This window comes from Athene cunicularia (assembly GCF_003259725.1).
Source record: "Athene cunicularia isolate RWA chromosome 3 unlocalized genomic scaffold, athCun1 chr3_part1, whole genome shotgun sequence".
NCBI lineage: Eukaryota > Metazoa > Chordata > Aves > Strigiformes > Strigidae > Athene > Athene cunicularia.
Window position 1 is genome coordinate 60,555,204 of NW_020799097.1, and position 20,989 is coordinate 60,576,192.

A 20,989-nucleotide genomic window follows, 5' to 3' on the forward strand; every position below is an offset into this window, starting at 1 on the left:
CCCCCCCCCTCCCTTGAATAATTATAATGCACCTAAAATGATATATGTAAGCATTTTTCTGCATACTTATGTTTACCAGAATATATAATGAAGTATTGAAACTATAGATAATACCGGTCTTCAAGAAAGTATGCATCTTCAGCTCCTGTGGGAGCCTAACATTGCCAACCCCAAGCAACAAAAAGCAGTGAAGGAGAGATGCCTCTTTGCTGAGCAAATAAAATTGGCAGCCAAGACTTCATCACTCCCATAGGCTCTTCTAAATGCTGGTATTTGATCCGAACAGTGAAAATACCAGCAGTTTTCTACAAGCTTCCTGCTTTTCATGGCAATGGTTTGACCACATTTCAACCACTGCAAATATCTCTAAGCTAGACAAAATGAAATGATGCCCTAGAGGTCAGAAACAGGTCCAATACTACTAACAGGGGAGAAAAAAAGCAAAAGTAAATTTTATGCTAATAATGCTGGTTTTGTGCCTGGACTTCAGCACTTAACATGTTTGTTAGTCATCATAAGTGCTTAAGCTGTTCCGTGCTTTTTGGAAGGACATTCGCAGCATGAAAGATTGTAATATAAAACAGATAACAGGATATTCATGCAAGTCCCAAGGGAGTAACTATTTAAACAAAGTTTTCTTTGGAGAGTTAGGGAAAGATGACAGATAAGAAAGATTTAAAAGAATAATTCATTTGTGAACACCAAGAACAAGGTAGGGAGGAGTATTTAGAACCGTCCTGTAGACAAGAAAAAGACAGATGGTGACTTGCCAAACCACGACTGCAATGACATTCCCGTATAAATATACATCACAAACTGCAGTTTACCAAAGTAGCCTCACCCATTGCAGAAAAGCCTTTTAATGACCACATCCAAATGGGAATGGTATGTTATTACAGTAAGCTTTCAGGCCAAATTAAGTAGAGGCTTTTTTCTGCCTTCTTGGGACACATTTTCAGTTCTCATTCTATATATGCAGAGAAGTTTCAAAGCTTTGAAACAGTCCTAGGCAAACACAAATCCAAGTTGACAACAATTTATCATCTAACAGTTTTATTATACAAACAAATACAGCACATTATAAACTCCATCCCCAAAAGACTTGTTTGAATTAAACCCCCAATCTGCATTGATTTAGGGGTTTCTTTGCCTCCTTTTGGCCTCATCAGTTTAGGTGCTGACTGAACAAATGCTTGAAAGCATATTTGCCCTGCTGTTCTCTATGGTTACACATCTCTTGTATTTAATCTTAGATCCAAGGCTGTGTTTGAGTTCACTGTCATGGATTTCCCCCAACCCATCTAAATTTTCCTTAACTCTGAAGTACTTTGAAATATAAAGCAATGAGAAAGGGAAAATTCATGTAAGCATATAAACAGACCAAACTAATTTCAAGTATTTCTTGACCATAATATAGCCATTAACTATTTTTTTTTTGCAAGAGCATATTCCTGTATGGAAGAAATAGGAAGCATATACTAACAAAAAGAACAAGGGACTCAGACTCTTGTTTAAAATTACATCATGTTCTCTCAGAAATCAAGATCACTTGAACAATAGTTCTCAAAGCGAGATGTCAGAGACCATCCAGACGAAAGCTCCAGCTCTTGAAGTCTGGGATGTGCTAGTCTAAGAAGTCTGCCTCAACATATGAGCCTCGACAAAGAGAAGACTGAAAATTTCTACCACTTACAAAATGTGTATGTCTATGTTAAGGTGGGAGAAATACATCCATATGATAGACTTCAGTTTTGGGAAACAGTATGAACAACATGCAAATTAATGTTCAATGAATTCAGTAACAAGTATGGATACAGAAACACAGTAAAAGGGAAGGACTGATGTTACAGCTCTCAGTTGTCTCTTCCTTTTATTATGAACAGAAAACTTGGGAAAAACAACCTAACAGTGAAAGAAAGTAAAGACACCAAGTCAGGAATAAAAAATGGGGTGGGGGAGGGAAGGAGAAAACAGGAAACAGACGCTAAAGACAAAACAGGAAAAAAAGGTCATGATTTGTGTAATAGCCAAAAAACTGCAGTGAGGCCACAAAGGGGGGCAGGGTGGGAAGACACCAGAATCCTGGCATGGGCTGAGTTACATTGTAGAGGCTACTGGACAGACCACAAGCTCTTCAAGTGTTGGTCTTTCAAGTGCTCGGCCACAGGAGATCCAACAACTGTCATTTCACCCTCACACATAAAATCCTGCTTAGTAAAGTTGTTTAACCACAAATGAATTTGTGCAGGAAAGAACACACACCTCTAGGACTGAGAAAAGCAAACCCCTTAAATCTGCTGCCCTTATGCTGTATTGTTTCCACAGAAGAATTTCTTTTCAACAAGCTAAAAACACTTTTATGCAATCAAATGTCTCACAAGAGGCAATACTTTTAAGACTTTTCCAGTAGCTTCTTCATTTATGTATGTGAATTTCATGACAAGTTTCAAGACCTGTTCCTCTATTGTAAGATTTAAACAGAGAGCTTGTTCCTTTGCACTTGTAATTATTTACTTTTAAGAAGCAAATGCTTGCTTTGGATTGTCTAACGTATTATGTGAAAAGTTGTAATGACTGGAAAAACTGTGTTACTGTATCCCCAAATTACTTAAATTACAGATTCCGATTAGTTCACTTTTATTTTTCAGGCATACAAACATGTCCATAAGTGTTTCGGTTTCATGCAATACCAAGATTTGAGGCACAATACTTCAACAATTTATAACTTTGGCTGACCAGTTCCTACATAGAAAGCTTCTTTTTGGTTTTAAAACACAGCATTAAAACGCATATTCCATGTACTTTTTGTTGAAAAGCTCAAAGATCAAACACCTGTCTAAAATATCTATCTGAAGACATAAGCTAAGTGTTTTGTGGTAGTTATAAAATTGGCTAATATATAAAAATATTTCTGATTTTAGCAAAAAATAATTTTACAGATAGAGAAACTTGGGCACTATGGGGAAAAAGTGACTCACAAGACACACTCACTAGGACAGTAGTAGAACCAAAACAAAAAATGGGTCTCAAGGCCTCCTCTCTTACATACCAACATCAAATACTTCTAGATGTCTCATGTAATATCATAGCCTTTCATTTATTTTCAGTTGAAAACCAGAGGTCACTTCTCTGCAAAAATATAAGGGTGACAGTCCACAGGACAAGTTTAGTTTTTCCTAGACAATAACAATACTTCCAGATTTTGTACAGAAAAGATAAAGTGGAGACAAGTCTTTTTAATCTGTTTACATTACTAGATCCTCTAGAGGGGCACAAAAATTGTATTACATGTACAGAGTGTCAGTATTATGTTATGTGGGAGTTATGAAACCTAAAAAAAGTTACAAAATGAGCTTTTTTGATTTTGAAATTATAACCCAGGATAAAAGTATTTCCAGCTCAATTTCCACTGAAAAAACTATTATACAAGAGCTAAGTTTGCTCTTGCCAAGCGATACACCATTTTCCTGTTGAAAAATCCAAGCTAATTCATGCATGTATGACATCACTAGAAATCTGAGGTCATATTCAAGTCTGGAGGAGACATAGACCACTAACTATACATTCCAATTCAATAGACTTATTATTCACCAGTTATACACAAATGAACCAAATTTTCATCCACATCAGGTAAAGAATTTTGTGTTAGCAGATTCCTTTTATGAGGTACTGCTGTCATCAAGTGATTCCCTGCAACTTCATTAATCACCATGAACACATTTACACAATCAGTTTGAAACTTGAAACAAAATGAATATGCAGTCTCTTTTATGCAAAGAAAAATTGCAGTCGTCTTCATGCATTTCTTATGCCATTTAAAACAATGTTTCATTGTCTTATTTAACAAAGGAGAATGGATTTTAGAGTGCACATATCGACAAAATATACTGCAACACTAGAGATAAAAATTGTAAAGATTAAAGTAAGCTTCCTGGGAAAGGGAAACAGATAAATGAAACTGACAGCATTCCATTTAAGATATACAGACAAGTAATAAAGCATGCTTGGAATGACTTCCAAATAAGAGTTTCAAACTGTTGAAAAGACAAAATAATTTTTCATCCCACAAAGGTTATATGAACAAAAATATCATACCATACTTCACATAAAATCTAAGTGTGCTAAGCTATCCAAAAAGATTTCAAAAACCTTAAGAAGTTATTTATATAATCATTCTGAAAATGTATTACCAGCTTGTGTCACCCCATGCTAAGATGCACAGATAAGCCTTTTAAATATATATATATATATATCTATATATATATATATATCTATATATATATATCTCCATAGAATAAAGAGACATTTAGATGGAAATGGCGAGAAAAGAATTATGTTGGAGCACAATGTTTCATATTCTTACAATGGGAAACAGATTCCCTAAAATTTCAACGACATAGCAACAAGGCTGTTTTAAACTGTGGTGTGTGCGTGCCACCATTAGCAACACAGATACCCTTCTCACTTCATATTAGTTTCATGTATAAACATCTCTTTCATCCTCTTTTCCTCTCCCTCACCTCTTGTACCTTCACTTAATCTTATTTACTTTTTTTAGAATCTTCCTGATCATCAGTTAAATCCTATGCCTTCCACTCTTAATTCCATTACCATTGCTAGAAAGACAGGGTGCCAAACTGTGTCAAAAGCCTGACTTACATCCAATTTATCATCTCATCTGAACAAAAAGAATATAAGCGATTCAATATGCAAGCTGGACTTCTCGTTCAAATCATATCCACATGAGAACAAGAAAAATAAGCTGTTCAAAAAATTATGTTAATGCCTTTATTTGCCAACTGATCTAAAACAATCAAAAAAAATATGTACTTAAAAGCTATTTAATCACAATTTATGCTACAGGCAAATATATAATAAGAATCAAACAGCTTCAGAAATAGATAATTAATTTCTGCAGCTACTTTTTAAATGAGAATTATACTACTCTCTAGGAGTCGGGATTTGTTACTGTCCAAAGCAACTAGAAACTAGCATAACAAATATATCACAAAGATGTCCTGGGAGGCTGAAACAAAGGGAAATAAGTTCTTCCTTTCTGTGTATCACAACATATGTCCCAGTTAGTGTTCCCAACATCCCCAATAATTGGAGAAAAGACAGAAATCCTTTTAAAACTAAGAGATAATCAGATCTGAGAATGGTAGAAATCACCAGACTTTTCTGCTCTAATCTCATTAAGTATCTTGTTCTGAAAAACCTGGATTATGTTCTTGATCCATAGTCTATGAAGACCTCCGCATTCCCTAACTGAAGGGATTACAGGCATCAAAAACCAACACTGGGGCTCCTTTCACAAGGATATCTTCCAGAACAGCCTCTGATTAATGGAGATGAAAGTGGTAGGCCTAAATACTTCTGAAAGAATCTGCCTGACAAAAAACCCAAGGTAAAGCCTATCTAGAAGAAAAGGATCATACGCTCTGTTGACGTTGTGAGTGACCTCCTTTAAACTGTCATGGCTGGGATGAATAACCTAAATCACCAATTCATTTTATGACTGCTCAATTTAAACAGCATGCTGAGTTGCACAGGCTATGTTAATCTGTCTACAAGTTAAAATACATGGAGAGCTGCAATCTACTCATGCCCAGCTGATAAAGAATATCCCTCATCTTCACTTTAATCAAGGACTGCGTTTCTTTAAGGAATAAATTTTCCAGTTCAAAGAATGAATAAAAAAGTTACAGGAAAAATATATATCCCGCATTACTCATCTCAGAGCAGGTTTTACTGTTTGCAAACCTCATGCAGAGGTGGTAGAAATATCACATTCTTTTCCTTCTCAATTTTGACCATGACACTATCTTAAGAATTGGCTCTAACTAATCCTTAGTATATCCTTTAGTAAATGAAAATAAACCCAGCAGGAACAAAAATCAATTATCAAAAGAAAAACTGTAAGAGGGAGAGATGCCATCTGTCTTCTCACTAATTCCTAGCATTACAGGTCTGCAGAAAAAGAAAGAATACTGAAGTCTCATGGAAGCTGTGCAATATTTCTTCTACTTAGTATTTAATCCCTTCAGGAAACACAGCAAGAATAAGAGGAATGCAAACAAATTTTAAGAAGCTGTGTTGGAGCAAGTTTTTCTTCTAGTTCTGAGCACTTTGTTGACAGTCATCCAAGAAAAGCCCTTAGCATTTAAAGTTGATGGATAAAAGTTAATATTTATAAATGCTGTTTAGGAAAAGAGGGGTTTTTTTTTAAGAAATAGTTCTGTTTGTATTGCTGTGTTTTTAAAATTCTTTTAGCTTGCTTTAGTCACAGGTGGTCAAACAGATCTGACAGCTAGTTTTAAAACATTAAAATCTCCAAGTTCATTAATGAAGTGACCATAAGACTGTAAAGCCACTTTCAAAAAAATGTTCAAAGTTGTCATTTGAGATATCTGTGAAACCCTTCTAAAGTATTCAGTCTAATCTTTAAGGAATAAAATGTGGGTTTTTTTTCTGAAAAGAATAACCAGGAACCATAAAGTTTTGTGCATGGCAAAGTAACAAAAAACCTCAAGGTTAGAAGCCAACTTTGAGATATGTTCTAAACAGAGCTGGAACTGACTACTTGATGGATTGAAACAGAATTTATTGTCATATTTCTTAACTTAAACTACTAGAATAAGTATCCCAGTGTATTATACATCCTACTTTTAAATCAATTGTCCTGTAACCAGTATTCATTGATCAAGTTAATCAATAAGGGGGTGAAAAACTTATCTCTAAGGTCAGAACAGCCTGTGGAAGGGCATTACTCCTCAGGATTGACTAAACACACAGGTTGTACTAACTTGAAGAGAAAACCATCTTAAAATAACATGTCCCCTCATTTCAATTGGTCAGTAGTAATGCTCTGTCAAACTGTGCATATGCTTGCACATAGACTTTTTTCATTATTTTTCTCAAGAAACAACCTTTTATTTTTGTTCAGTAGTTGTTAAAATGAATTTATTCAGCAGAATGCAGTACTATTACATTTGATATTGCTCTTGTGATACAGTTACACATTCAAGTTATTTACCTTAATATATACTTAATTTTTATTTTTAACTTCACTTTATGATGTTGAATGATTTTTTTAATTTGTGATTAATACATCATACTGTTTAGAATGTAGTTGAAATTTATTTTCAAAACACAGCATAGAACACTAAAACTACATCAGTGAGATAAAATTTTTGCAAATATACCAGGTTTGATCTGAGAATTTGTGTGTAGAGAATGCACTGCTATCCTCAAATCTGATTTCAAAAACTAATCATGCCTGCTAAGAAATAGTGACCAGCTTTTTAATTTGTTTCAGGCCCAGCTTCTAACCAGACTCTGAAGACAACATTCCTTTTCAGGAATTAGGCAGCCCATAAGGTTCTCACTGTCCTTCCCCTGTTAAAATACTTCTATACGAAATTATCTCACTTCAATCTCTTATTGGTAAACTAGTTCTGATAAACTCAACAGGTCAAAATCCTTAAAAACTATTATGTAATAGATTTAAAATTAGTTTTCATCTCTCTGCTTTTCAGCATGCTTTTAAAAATTGTTAACACCGAAAGTTCTAATAGTGGTTTAATATGCAGTCATCTACACTATACAAGGCAGCAAGGTCTTTTCCCCACTCCTACTTCCCAGTCTCTTGCACACTTATCAGATAATTGGCCCTTTACAGCTCTGGCATTGCACTAACAGTTTGTCACTATTTTGAAGGGTAAGAAGAGGCATTATAGATTTTACCAGGCTTGGTAGAAACTTGACATAGGTTAGTTTATTAGTGCAGATGTATCAACAGATGCTTGAACTATCCCTCTTCTGAATTTAAGTTTTGTGCCCAAATACCTATATTCATGCCAATACTTTACAGGCAGCATTTAGTTCCCAAAAAAACCCTACACACAGCTCAAGAGTGAATATTAATTCACAGTGCTATTCTGAACACATACATCAGCAGATGAACTTGGTCTTGGATTGGTACCTAGTGAACAGCATCGTATTTGACATACTTAGTTGATCTAACCATATCTCAAAAAATGGTACTGCTGAAAAAAGTTAAACACATTGATTTCTTATCCAAAATTTCCTTTTTTAAAAATCACATATCTCTAGAAAACGTATGTTCTCATAGCTGCCTTTCTCCAGTATCTCAAAGCATCAAGTATGGGCCTGTATACACCCAGCTACTTCAGAAACGGACAATGCTTATGAAGGAAGAACTATAAAACTCAGACACAACTGTTACAGTTTGGGGCAGGTAGCCTGAGTTGAAGCATTTTTGGTATTTCAGCCAGTTCACTAAGCTACATCGATAGCAACTGCAGTCACATTTTTGACTGTACAATAAACACATTCTAAAAACATCCAAAAATAGTGTAGACTTGGACAATGGAAAGAAGCCCTGTCAAACTTCTTTCCCCTTACACAACTATATTCCTTAACCTTGCGAATCAACAACCTAGCTGTTCTAGGGCTCTGCACAGTGTAGAAGACCACACAGATTAGTCCCTGTTTACTAGCAATACAATTTAAATCTTTCCCAATGGTTTTATCAAAATATTTCAAAACCACCAGATCTATCAATAATATTAAACATTTTAGACAAAAGAGTTACTTAAGGTGAGTGTTCCTTTCTCCTTACTGTACTCTCCTCCTCCATTCACATCACCTCAGTACTTTGAAATACTGACTCCAGCACAACCCTCCAAGAGGCTGGCAGCCTCTCTCCACACAGCAGAGTTCTGCTCCAGCACTCACTGGCGTGCCACCGCCCCCCCCGACCTAGCAGGCTCACCCCAAGCAGCAACCACCACTCTTGTTTAGTATTGTGTACTTTCATGACCCACATCATTTGGCTAAGTCTGACCTGAATACACACCCATAAATTGGAACAATCACTTTAAGAAGGACATCTTGTGTCAGTCTGTGCAAGAATCCAGTACATGAAAAAAGCAATATACAAAGTTCACTAAACACATTAAGCCTGACACTTAAACAGCATCTCCAAAATAGCAGATAAAGACCTGTTAGAAAGCAAGTTGTATTCCCCATGAAAAGTCCTTTTCTTCCTTTAGTCAATACCTGCATCATTTTTTCACAGAAATGTATGCAAGCACTGTTGTTTCTCCCCATCTTCTAGGTTAAAAATATGCACATGGTAGTAGAAGAAAAGGATTTACAAATGCTTACTGAGAAGATAAACTAAGTCACATCTGTGTCTCATATTATTCTAGAAACACTGTATCAACCAACTTAGATGTCTACTCCCTAGCTCATGACTAGTCTGTACTAACAGACTACAATATTTGCTCACATTGTGCAAAACTCCATTTGCCCTGTTCCCATAAATTTCATGCGAAAAGCGAGTAAAAACCTATACATAAAGGATGGATGATAACTGTCCTGCTATTTTTCCTCTAGTCACCACAACAGCCATCAGTATTAGCAGATAATATATTGTAGTACCCAAAATAAAACACAAATTCTATTTGTGCAAAGAGAAAAAATATCAATAGTTCAAGTAGTTTAAGGCGATTAATGTTAATTCTTAATTCTCTAAATATGTTTGATGTGATACAGATATTCTGTATCACATTAGTTCTGATTGAGTGATATTACCATTTTAAAAAAGCATAAAAGCATGTTATGAACACATACTTTATGTTCATTTGTTTGTTGTAATGCAAAAGCTACAACAGCTTTCAGAGTTCCCCTGCCACTGGAGGAGGAAACAAACTATACAGTAACACTACAGTGGAAAGAAACTGTAAACAATTTAACTGAGAAATTCTGATATAAAAATGAATGGGTATACATTTCTGGACTAATTATATTTAATATGTTAAGTTTTTTTCATACAACAAATAAATGAGATTTTGGGGCCACTTAAAGGTAGTAAAATGAACAAACCAAACCAACCTTCCAATGGCACTTGCAAAAGTCTTGAAACATCTTGAAACACGTGATATGTTTACTTTCAGTTCTTGATGACCTAGGGGACCTATTTCAAGCCTTTGATAGCTAGTAATTTAAACATCCTAACACTCACCAAAACTGAAACTAGGACTTTGTCAACTTACATTGCTGTCATAGTGCTCAGCATCTCCTTTATGCAGCATTTCACTCTTTCATGCACTACTGTAATCTTTCAGAATAGGAACACAGAAACGCAATGTACTTTCTCTCCTGCTTTGAACAGACAACTCTCTTTGTAGCTACTCAAAGAATGTGCTCTGCAATCTCTCATAATTTAATCACTGTCAGTCAAAACAGCCCATTGTGAAAAATAATCCACTCATTTATTTTATCATCAGTGCATTCAAGCATGGTCAATTTACAAGCAACAGAGTCACATGTATCAGCCACGAGAGATCTATTACAGAGCTGCTGGAAAGTTTGTGAACAAACAAGTTGCTTTCCTCTGATTATCCATAGGCTAAATCTAGAAGCCCCACTGTCTTTCATTCTGTTTTCACAGGAGAAACAAAGAAAAGCCTTCAAGCAGTACTTCTAGTGTTTACTTCAACACATGCTCACACAGACAGTAGGCTAATTACAACTTCAATTTTTAATATTAACTTACAGTAATAAGATCTCATTCCAATCAGGTGCTCACAGAAGAAAATGTCATCTTAATATCATAGTATCTCACAGGACATCTGATATAAGCAGCACAGCTGTTTGTGATGAGATACCAAAAGTATAGGTGTCACTGGAAGCGTAGGAGTAGTTTGGAGCTGCAGAAGGGACACTAAGGCTTGGACACTAGCACACTGTGAAACAATCAGGAGTTGCAAAATAGCAGTCAGATCAATACACCTGCAGGCATTTAACAAGCCCTACTCACGCAGTCAGGTTAATGAAGTCATGAAAATAGTATCAGTAATATCTATGAGATAATGCTAAGAGATCCAGACATTGCTAATCCAAGAATTGTCCTTATGTAGTAGACTCAGGAGTCCCACAGAAGCTACAAACACAAGAAACATATGCACATACTCTTTTTTTTTTTTTTTTCATGCTTGTGCACACATGTCTGTATACTGTAGTCTTACCTCTCTCAACCAGCCAAGGATTCCTCAGGAAATATCCTCCTACATGAGATGTCATACAAATTTTCTATTATAATAAAGATTGGTCAGAAAAGTCAGATTATTATAAATTTTAAAGCTTTATAAGACTTTTCAACTGCTAACTGTTGAAATTGAATGGTTGAAAAAAATACAGTTTCACACAGAGTAACTCACTGAATCCTGCCTTTTTTTGGTGCCATATACAGAACACCTGCACAATACCCTGGTCCTTAAAGTTCTCTCATTTCTTCCATTTTAAAAAGAGGATAGAAAAAAAAAAAAAAAAAAAAAAAAAAAAAAAAAAAAAAAAGCCCAAATTTCCAGTGTTAACATTAGGATATTCAGATAAATCTACAAGTGGTCTACCACTCAGTTTAAAATTAATCCCACCTAAAGCAGCATCACTGTGAGCACTGTCACTGACAGTCCTTGGCAAACTACAGAAGCCTCACCCACCCATCCCTTTGGCAGCAGTATGATGCTACAGGTTAACCTCTGTGAGAGACATGGCAGACATCACTGTACATTCTGCCAAAGCCCCACATATTTATTTGGAGAAAAACTGAAGAACTGCAGATGCTCACAATTTGTAACACCCTCTGGTTTGCCTTACACTGTGTTCCTCAATGCACCTGACCAAAACAGCAATGCACTTCTCACAATGTACTGAGGATGAGGTATTTCTCTAACTTTGCCAGAAAAGATTCCAAGACAAATCAGAGAAATTTTCTTGTTTATTGCAATAAGATTTGACTATGAGTCAGAATATAATTAATCCTCCACACAGACACTCAATCACTTAATACAAAGCACTCCAGTTAATTGGAGCTGATGAATTAGGCAGCTGCTTAGGTATTTCTTCTCTTGAAGAGAATTTTTGGCTGCCAGAAGAAAACCTGCTTTGAACACAACTGCTTTCACAATGAAAGTTAATAAGTGAGTTCCATAAGAAATCCATGGTCTATCAGAGATGTCTAAGACTGTATATAGACACCAAAACTAGTATCAAGAGATCATGCCTATTCTCCCATTTAAAAAGATTAATTGAACCTCTAGAAGTGGTTTGTATCCTGAAATATGACTTTTTCCAGTTAACTGGAAACTATATACTTTGAGTTACTTCTTTGTTATAATAATAATAAGAACAATGATAATAATAATAAAAAGACTAATACAGCAAAAAATCCTGCTTACTTTCTCACTAAGCTACAAATCACCACACCACTCAACTTTTAGGTGTCAAAACTGTAAAGCAACAGAGCAGCACCACAACTACCTGAAGGAACTGAAGTAACTTTAATACAAACCAATACTTCACAGGAAACCTTTTCAGGCTCAAAAAGGTTATTGTTGCTGAATTTTCCAAAGGAGTCAATGAGAAGCAATTTTTCATGTAGCGTTCAGTTTTAAAGTCTGCCTAGCACTCAGAATAAGGCTGAGAACAAAAGCTGGAATTTACTACCCAATTAGGTCAGACACGGTAGTTCTTCAATAAGCCAAACACTAGCAAATACATCAAGTCTTTGCCATGGTTAGGATCTCTAATTCAGAAGCACTCATGTTTGGGACTCATGCATTGAAAATGTAATTCTGCCACTTATCAATTAATAGATACAAATTCTGAACAAGACATAGCAACACAAAAATCCACCCCAGCAATCTCATCCACAAAATTAGGCTATCAGGTTTCTCTTCAAAATAAGGTGAGTTTTAGCTGGTTGGTTGCTAACTTTTTAACTTTGTGGCTGTGCTACCTCCCTGTTCTACAAGTTACCTCCTATCAGAGAGCACTGAATCAGCCAGACTGTGTAACTCCTATATACATTTTATAGAGATACTTAATATAGATTATCTATGAACTCCCAGTTGTTACTTTTACAGAAGTCCTGAATTTCAGAATTAGATCCAAAACACAATGTTTTCCAGAAATGTCTCTGTGGACTTAAGCATAAGGCAAACATATTTATATAAGACATATAAAAGCCTAATTAACTCCACTTTACCACTTGAGCAACAGCATGGTCCCAGCCAGTCCACAACTACAACAAATATAGCTTTTGGTAGCCTAGAAGCAGCACCTCCTCTGAGTTAATTATCAGTATCAGGCTATCACAGAGATAAACACGTCACCTGAATTCCCCCCCTGTGATGCTGACATCACAGCATCAACCTGAGACTCAGCAGTTGCACAGTGGGTCCATGTGGATCCACTGCACTCAACACTCCCACCCATTACCTACCGCTGATGCTTTCATCTCCTCCTGGGAAAGGATGTGTGTCTCTTGGATTCTCAGCCAAACAAAAATTTTGATGTGAACTCACAGGGCACAGGTTGCTTCAACACTGGTTCTACTTTAGAATGGCCCTGGACAACTATGAACAACTCCATAAACTAGATCTGTTTCAATGTCTGTTTAAAATGATGGGTATTTCTGAAATTTTCAAAATAATTAAAAGGAGTATTTACTATAAGGGAAAAAAGTGACTGGACTCACATTGAAAATAAAATAGATTCCCCTAATTTCAAAATTCTAAGACTAACACAATGCAGCTGTTTGCAGACTCCACAGTACAATGACAAAATTACTCCACAGAAGCAAAATTTTCAAGGAAAATTTATTTTATTCTGGAACACATAGCACCTTAATTTGCAACGACTGACTTCTCATTATCTCTAACCTGAGGCTACTTTTGGAATTGTAAGTATATAATCAGTTCCAGTTTGCTGTATTGCTGAAATACAGCAATATCTTTCTATGGCACTACATGCATTAAAAGTTATAGTGGATCCATTTGATCATTTCAGAACTCATTGTCAGGGCAACCCCAAGACTGACATCCAAGTAGTATATCACACACAACAGATACTAATGATAAATTCTCCTAAAATGGTTGTACTATAGAACAAGTAGAAAGCTGTTTTAAAGGTGAACACTTAGTACCTCCAGAAATACTAGGAAGAAGCAAATTTGACAGGTGAAATTTTTAATAGTAAAAAGTTTTCTGTTGCTATGACACAACAATATTTCTAGTATTAAACTAGTAATGTTGCATTTAGTTTTTTCAAGAAACGAAAGACTTTTATAAATCAAATATGTTAATTAGAATGAAAGTGTTTACTGAAGGAGGTCTTTCTCCAGAATACTGTTTGGTACACAGTGGATTTACTGGTTTGGCTAGTTCGTCTGATTCCAACAGTATCATAGGTCAAGCACCACATTTCTCAAATTACCTTAGCTTTAAGTTTTATACATGTTATTGAAATACTAAAGCTTTTCAAGATTCCTTCAATCATTTATCCTATTTCTAACATCTTGCTAAGCCAAAGAATAAAAAGGAAACATTTTAAAGAAAAGCAAAGCTATCAGAGGTGCATGATATCACTTATGAATGCATTTTTAAAAGCAAATCACAAGGACATGTTTAAACATAACTGATACTTAGTTTTTCAAGATTTGTCTGTTAAAAGGCATCAGTCACATGATTAAGATCATTAACCATTTAATTCATTTTAAAGTTTAGGGACAGAGCAAGCACAAATTCAAGGCTTCTCAGCAGTGCTGACTAGACTCTCCAGTCCAATTCATTTTTGCTGCAGCAACAGCACTAGCTCCTACTTCCATCCTTCCTCTCATAGTTTAGGACCCCAGTGACCTCCCCAGCTTCACTGCACAGTGACTCTACACCCATTGCCCTCTTACTGTGCTCTTGGTTCCTCTGTCTGAATTGGTAACCTTTGACAGCTTCCAAGAAATCTGCCCAGTTTCAACTAAGAGAACAGACACAGAGCTAAGGATACTGCAAGAACCAAAATTTATTCTTGATTGTCTGCTTCTCACAACAGAGAGCTACTGCAAAGACATACTGTTATCTTTCTTACCTCTGTTACCATAACAAATGCCAGCACAGGATGGAGCAAGATGCACAGGCAGAGGAGTGGGTTGCAGACCTTACTCAGTGTCAGCACCCGGAGCCATTCAAGCAGCCCTTGTACCAAAGCAAGCAAAGCACAGAGCCTCCACCCAGAGAATCTCATCCTTTGGTTTTAGGCTGAGGTTTTGCTGCCCTTACCAGCCCCCCACCCTACATATCAATTCTCTGACAAAAGACAGTTAAGCAAAGCATATAACAAAGGCAATCTTGGTTTATACCTTCTCCTCCCCAAAACATTAAAACTATTACTTTGAAAAAAAAAAAAAAAAAGTAACTGTTTGGCAAACTTTTGTACAATCATTCCTGTCAGCTCTCACAGGGGTTTACTTTAAGTATTTCAGTTGAATTTAATTTTTCAGGGGGTGAGGGTGGGTAAAGGAGGAAATCGGGCTAATACTACTACTGAAAAAAAAACCAAAACAAATAAAAAAATTTGTTTCCAGCTACAGCTAAATTCACTGTGAATTATTTCACTTGAACCTCCTGAAGCGCCTTAGGACACATTCTTCTGCATTAAGCTTGCAATTACTCTACAAAGCTATACTATAAATTCTTCATCCCTTTACAGCTGTCCCTCTGTTTACAGCTACACTCAACTGAACTGCTGCCATCAGCTACCTGCATTTTACACAGACTCAAGCTATATTTTAAAAACTATTGTACAACATCTGCATTTTCCCTTCAATACCACTCTTGATACCTGCAGCTTGCCAGCACTTCTCAGCCAGAAGCTCATTCTTAAGTGTTTAAAAACCATTCTCCACAATCTGTCAGTCATTAAGAGCTTTGCAGTTAAGTCAGAATTATGCCATAGGCATAAAGTATTTTAAATAGTCATTTCAGAAAGTTATTTTTGTGTCTTAAAGAAGCATTGTTACTTTCATTCAGGAATACCCAACAGGTGTATGATTGTACTGGTAGGTAAGATAGTATCTTTTTAAAAACTATGATAATAGTTAAATCTTACACCATCTGATACTCTGAAGAAAAAAACAAACAAAGATCTACAATGCTCTTTCATTCAACTTTTCATTGCAGCGTTTATCAAGTGTGCTGGTTCCCAAACTAAGTAAATTTTAAGAAACTGAACAGCAATTTCATACTTTAAAGAAGGATGTGGGGTACCATTTAGTATGACTACAAGGACTCATTACAATTTTGATTTAAGATGCATCTCCCCAGCTGATGTCCAAAATTAACAACTTCACACACCTTGTTTAGGGAGAAGCCACCTAAACAGTTAACTAAAATAAACAAGGGACAGTGTCTCTTTCTTTCTAGGACGTGAGGAGGAAGCTGGAGCAGCAGTGTCTTATGTGCCAAAGGAAAGAGGGGATACAGGGAAAGCATGTACAGTGTCAGAGGTTTCATAAATGAGAACTGATGCCAAAGGAATTATAACAAGTGATCAAACCTTTCTATTTGTTTTTAAGTATTATCTTATATAGCATAATCTGCAAAATCAACAATAGACCTTTTCTATTAATACAAACTTAATGAATAAACTATATGCTAGGGTTAAGGCAAATAGTAATAGTAACATACTGTTTGTGTTGCCTAAGGCTGCAATCTCTTGTGAAATACCAAGCCCTCAGAAATGAAATTCAGGATCCTTGACTCGAGAGAGATATCTAGAGGTAAAGATCAAGCTTTACAAGCTGTGGTACTGGCTTTGGGAATCCACTTTCTGAATCTCTGTACAGAGAAATCTAGTCTTGTGGATATCTTCAGGAAGCAGCATAGACACGTTAGTGGTGCTATGAATTCAATGTTCAGATTTCACACTAGAAAAAAAACAACCCTCTATCTTCAAGTCTAAGTTGCATTCAATACCTTAATTCTAATAAGATACAAACACTTTGTATGTGGCAAATATAATTGAAACTATAGAAGACTGCAGTTACTTCAACAGTGCCTATATATTGCCAGCACTTCAGTGCTCCCTTAAAAAAAAACCAAACACACACGTTGTTGTGTTAATCCAATTCCTCTGAATTATGAAAAGTAGCTTCTATATGCACAGTAACCCAAGTTTTCACTCTTTGTAGCTTCAGCTTTCCTTGTTGCAGAGTTAAAAAGTTACATTTGAGATCAAACCACAGACTAACATATATACGTATGAGCAACAACAATTTATTATCAGACATTTCACACAACCAAATATGTAGATAGGAAATTTACATGCCACAAAAAATATACCACAATACATAGCTTATATGAAGTTAAAAAAAAATGTCAGTAGATAAGTTTCCATTTTATGTTAAGATGCTACTCAAAACCTAAATACCTTCTTAGTATTTGAGAAAACTGACCAACTTTTAAAATCTCTCAAAAAAACAACAAACCAAAAAAATCACCATATTTTAACCAAACCCAGAATGATCCATAAAAGCAGTCTGCAGTCAACAAGATGTGTAAGGAATATTTTTTAATATTTGTCTCTAGCCCCCTAAATAATTGATTTTAACAGTAAAGGGAGTATCCTAGATTTTAAGATGTAAACTTTACACATCTCAAAGTAAGTTTTAAATACGATAAAATTTGCTTGAAGACATGTTGGAAGGACATATGTGATTCCATGATTTGGTACTCTTCATATTCATTCCACAGAATGATAAAATTTATTTGTAGATGGAATGTTCCCATAAAATTTCAGAACTGTATTCTACTCAAATGATTTAGAAGAACAACAACTTTCCATAAAATACTCTAAATGTGTTAACATAACAGTTTAGCTACCCTATTAAGCCTTATTAGCATATTTATATTAACAATTTGGAGTTTCTAATAAAGCCCCATGCATTAAAAAAGATACTAAACTCTCTTGAGAACCAAAGGATACTGGACATCCAGTCTTTCCCGTACAAGTGCATCTACTCTCTTCATTTGTCCCTCTTCACACTTCAGAAGTTTTACTTAATTTAAAGTACCTAAGCTACTTTAATAGCATGGTCATCACTATCGCACAAAATCTTAACAGAAAATATAACTATGCTCAGCTATTTTTGCCCTTGTTCCTGTGCAAATGGGGAAGGCACTGTCACATCAAATAGCACAGTTATTGATATAGATCTCATCACTGACTGAGGACTAAGCTCACGACACTGTGTTTGGCCCCAGAGGAACTTTCCAAAAGATTTAGCCATACAGTTAAACTGGAAATAACGATCAACTTTGCACTTGATAAGCAAGAAAAGACTGTGTACAAGATTTCTGAAATGCCTGCGTGGGCAATGCCATTTGTAATTCTGGGGGCTGGTGCACTCAAACAATGGTTTACAGAAGATCTTTCAGAAACAATTAGATTGCAGACCATTGGTTCCATCACAACAAGACTGGAACGTCCTCAAATTTAGGCAATATTCAAAGCGTATTTAACCAAGATGCAAAGAGGGTTACCACCAACATGACCAACTTCTTGCATTCTCCAGCTATCCCTTACCCTCTTTCCCCAGTACACTAGGGAAAGAAAAGCAACCAAGGACACCCATCCCCATGGGGCTTTCTCCCCTGCTCCAGGCAATGGGATTTATAATCAAAACTGTCTGGGACACAGACTGCTGCTAGTGTTGCCTGCAATGCTGGCAAGCTGTTAAAGTTACAAAGAGAGAAGTATGTGCCAAAATATGTATTCTTGCTTGCCAAGTATATAATCCTGATGCATACTTCCTGATAGGAAAAGGATTTCATAAATATGAGACAATTTCCTTTTCTCTTTGCTTAGAAACTATCTTCTTTCCCACGTGCTTAAGGTCAGAAAAAGAAATGGCACAGCTTCCATATTTAAAAGAAGCTCAGTTAATTCTCTGCCTGGAATACTCAGCTTCATTTAATCAAGCATATTCTGTATTTTCTTAACAACTCAGATGACAACTACCAGGACAAGTTTTGGAATCCAACAGTGAGTCTCTGTCTCCCATTACTCATTAAACGCTTCAAAACGTGTTGGAGGGTTAGATTTATTTGGTGAGTACGGCCCCAGTTGTTGATGAGCACGGCCCCAGTTGTTGATGAGCACACTCTAATGTGTGGTCTACTACTAGGTTCTGTCCTGGTCTGAAACAGTAATGGAATACCCATGAAGGACCATGAGTTTTGCACTTGAGTCATGGCATGACCTTAGTTAAAATCAGGAGAAGGAAAGTTTGCTACAAAGTTTCTATTGCAGGAGCTTTTAATTTAAAAAAAAAAAAAAAAAAGATACATATAGGTTGATGTATAGCTTCTGATGCTTAAAAAAGGCAACAGAAAGATATTAAATAGAAAAGCAAAGCACACAGGTGTGGGCATCAAATAACAGACGCAAAAAATAACATTGTAACTAATGCTAGTGCTCAGTTTGCCTGATTACTATAGCATAGCAATGTTCTAGTAATTAATTTTGTATAATGCCATATGAGTGGTACTAGTAAAATACTAGACAAACCAAGACTAGGATTTTAAAAGAGTCCTAGTTAAGAAAAAAATAAGGGTATCTAACAATAAATTCAAAAGATCTTGTTGAAGAACAAATGTGAGGTATTAATAACTATGTTAAAACCCTGCATCAAAAATAATGTTAATGCATTTAAGAAAATTCTTACTTTCATAATAAGGCTTCCAAAGAGGAAGAATCAGTTGTCATTTAGGTCCAACAGGGAAGACTTTTCCATGTACTGAAAGATGCCCAGAAGTGACTTGTGTTACTAAGGTAACAATCATGACTATTTTCCCTAACTTGCAACATCCTTCTGCTAGTTAACATCTTTTCCTATTTGCAAAAAAAAGGAGGAAATAAGACCTTTTACTCACGGCAAGCTGTCAAAAGATTTCAGTTGCTAAGTAAGATATATTCAGCTGAGTGAACTTAGAGAGGATATGGCAAAACAGTTGACAAGATTTTTGGAGCAAAAGTCAACACACAGAGTGAGTTTGTACAGCAGCAAGATTTGCCTGACAGCAAAAGGCAGTCTACAAATACTCAGTTTTACCAGAATTATTAACCATTCCTGAATCAAAAAGTAAGCAAAAGGGTAAAATATTTCAGAGCAGAAAAAGCCTGCTTAAGTAAATCAGAATTCTTAACTGAAATTGGAAACATTAACATCTGTCTCCCATTCATAAGTTTTCCATAACTGCCATAAGTCTAACCATTGTGCTTCACATACAGAGTTTAAACCCCATCTGACATCTCCTCAAGACATATCTGTACAAATAAATAATAATCAAAATGAAACAAATCAGAATAAATCTCTTGCCTTTGCTTTATAAGATAAAGTAATCTAATTTTTTCAACCATTAGTTACAAATCACAAGCTAGGCAAACTTTTTATGTACATAATGTAATTTCTCTAGGCAACCCATACCTGGACATGTGCAAAGCATTTCACACTGTCCTGCACAACATCTTTGTCTCTAAATTGGAGACTCATGGATTTACAGATGGACCTCTCAGCACATAAGGAATTGGCTGGATGGTCACAGTCAAAGACTTTGGTCAACAGCTCTATGTCCATGTGGAAATCCGTGATGAGTGCCTTTCTTCAGGGGTCAGTATTGGGACCGGAGCTGTTAAACAACTTTGTTGGTGACATGGACAGTGGACTGAGTGCACCCTCAGCAGGGTTGCCAATGACACCAAGCTGTGTGGTGCAGTCAATCACACACTTGAGGGGAGGGATGTGCCATCCAGAGGGACCTTAACAGGCTTGAGAGGTGGGCCTGTGAAAACCTCTAGAAGTTCAACAAGGTCAAATGCATTGCTGGGCAATCAGTGGATTGAGAGTAGCCCTGTGAAGAAGGACCTGGGAGTAGTACTGAATGGAAAACTTACTATGAGCCAGCAATGTGCACTCACAGACCAAAAAGCCAACTGTATCCTGGGCTGTTTCAAGAGTACTGTAACCAGCAGGTTGAAGAAGGTGATTCTTCTCCCACTTCTCCACTCTCATGGGGTGCTACCTGGAATCCTGTGCCCAGCTCTGGGATCCCCAACATAAGAA

At 36.2% G+C, this 20,989-nt stretch overlaps 1 protein-coding gene across 18 annotated transcripts in view; it reads right to left on the reverse strand.

Moving 5' to 3' along the window:
- The window catches only part of EPB41L2 (erythrocyte membrane protein band 4.1 like 2), a 124,853-nt gene that overhangs the window by 90,961 nt on the left and 12,903 nt on the right, over positions 1-20,989 (reverse strand). The window contains exon 1 of one of the 18 annotated variants that reach the window (XM_026845954.1): positions 12,383-12,403. The exons of 15 other annotated variants lie outside the window; for them this stretch is intronic. The gene's annotated coding sequence lies outside the window, so the exon portion shown is untranslated. Of the gene's footprint in view, positions 1-9,921; positions 10,020-10,082; positions 10,188-12,382; positions 12,404-20,989 lie in introns of those variants that run through there. 2 more of the 18 variants (XM_026845951.1, XM_026845953.1) reach the window with 2 other exon arrangements.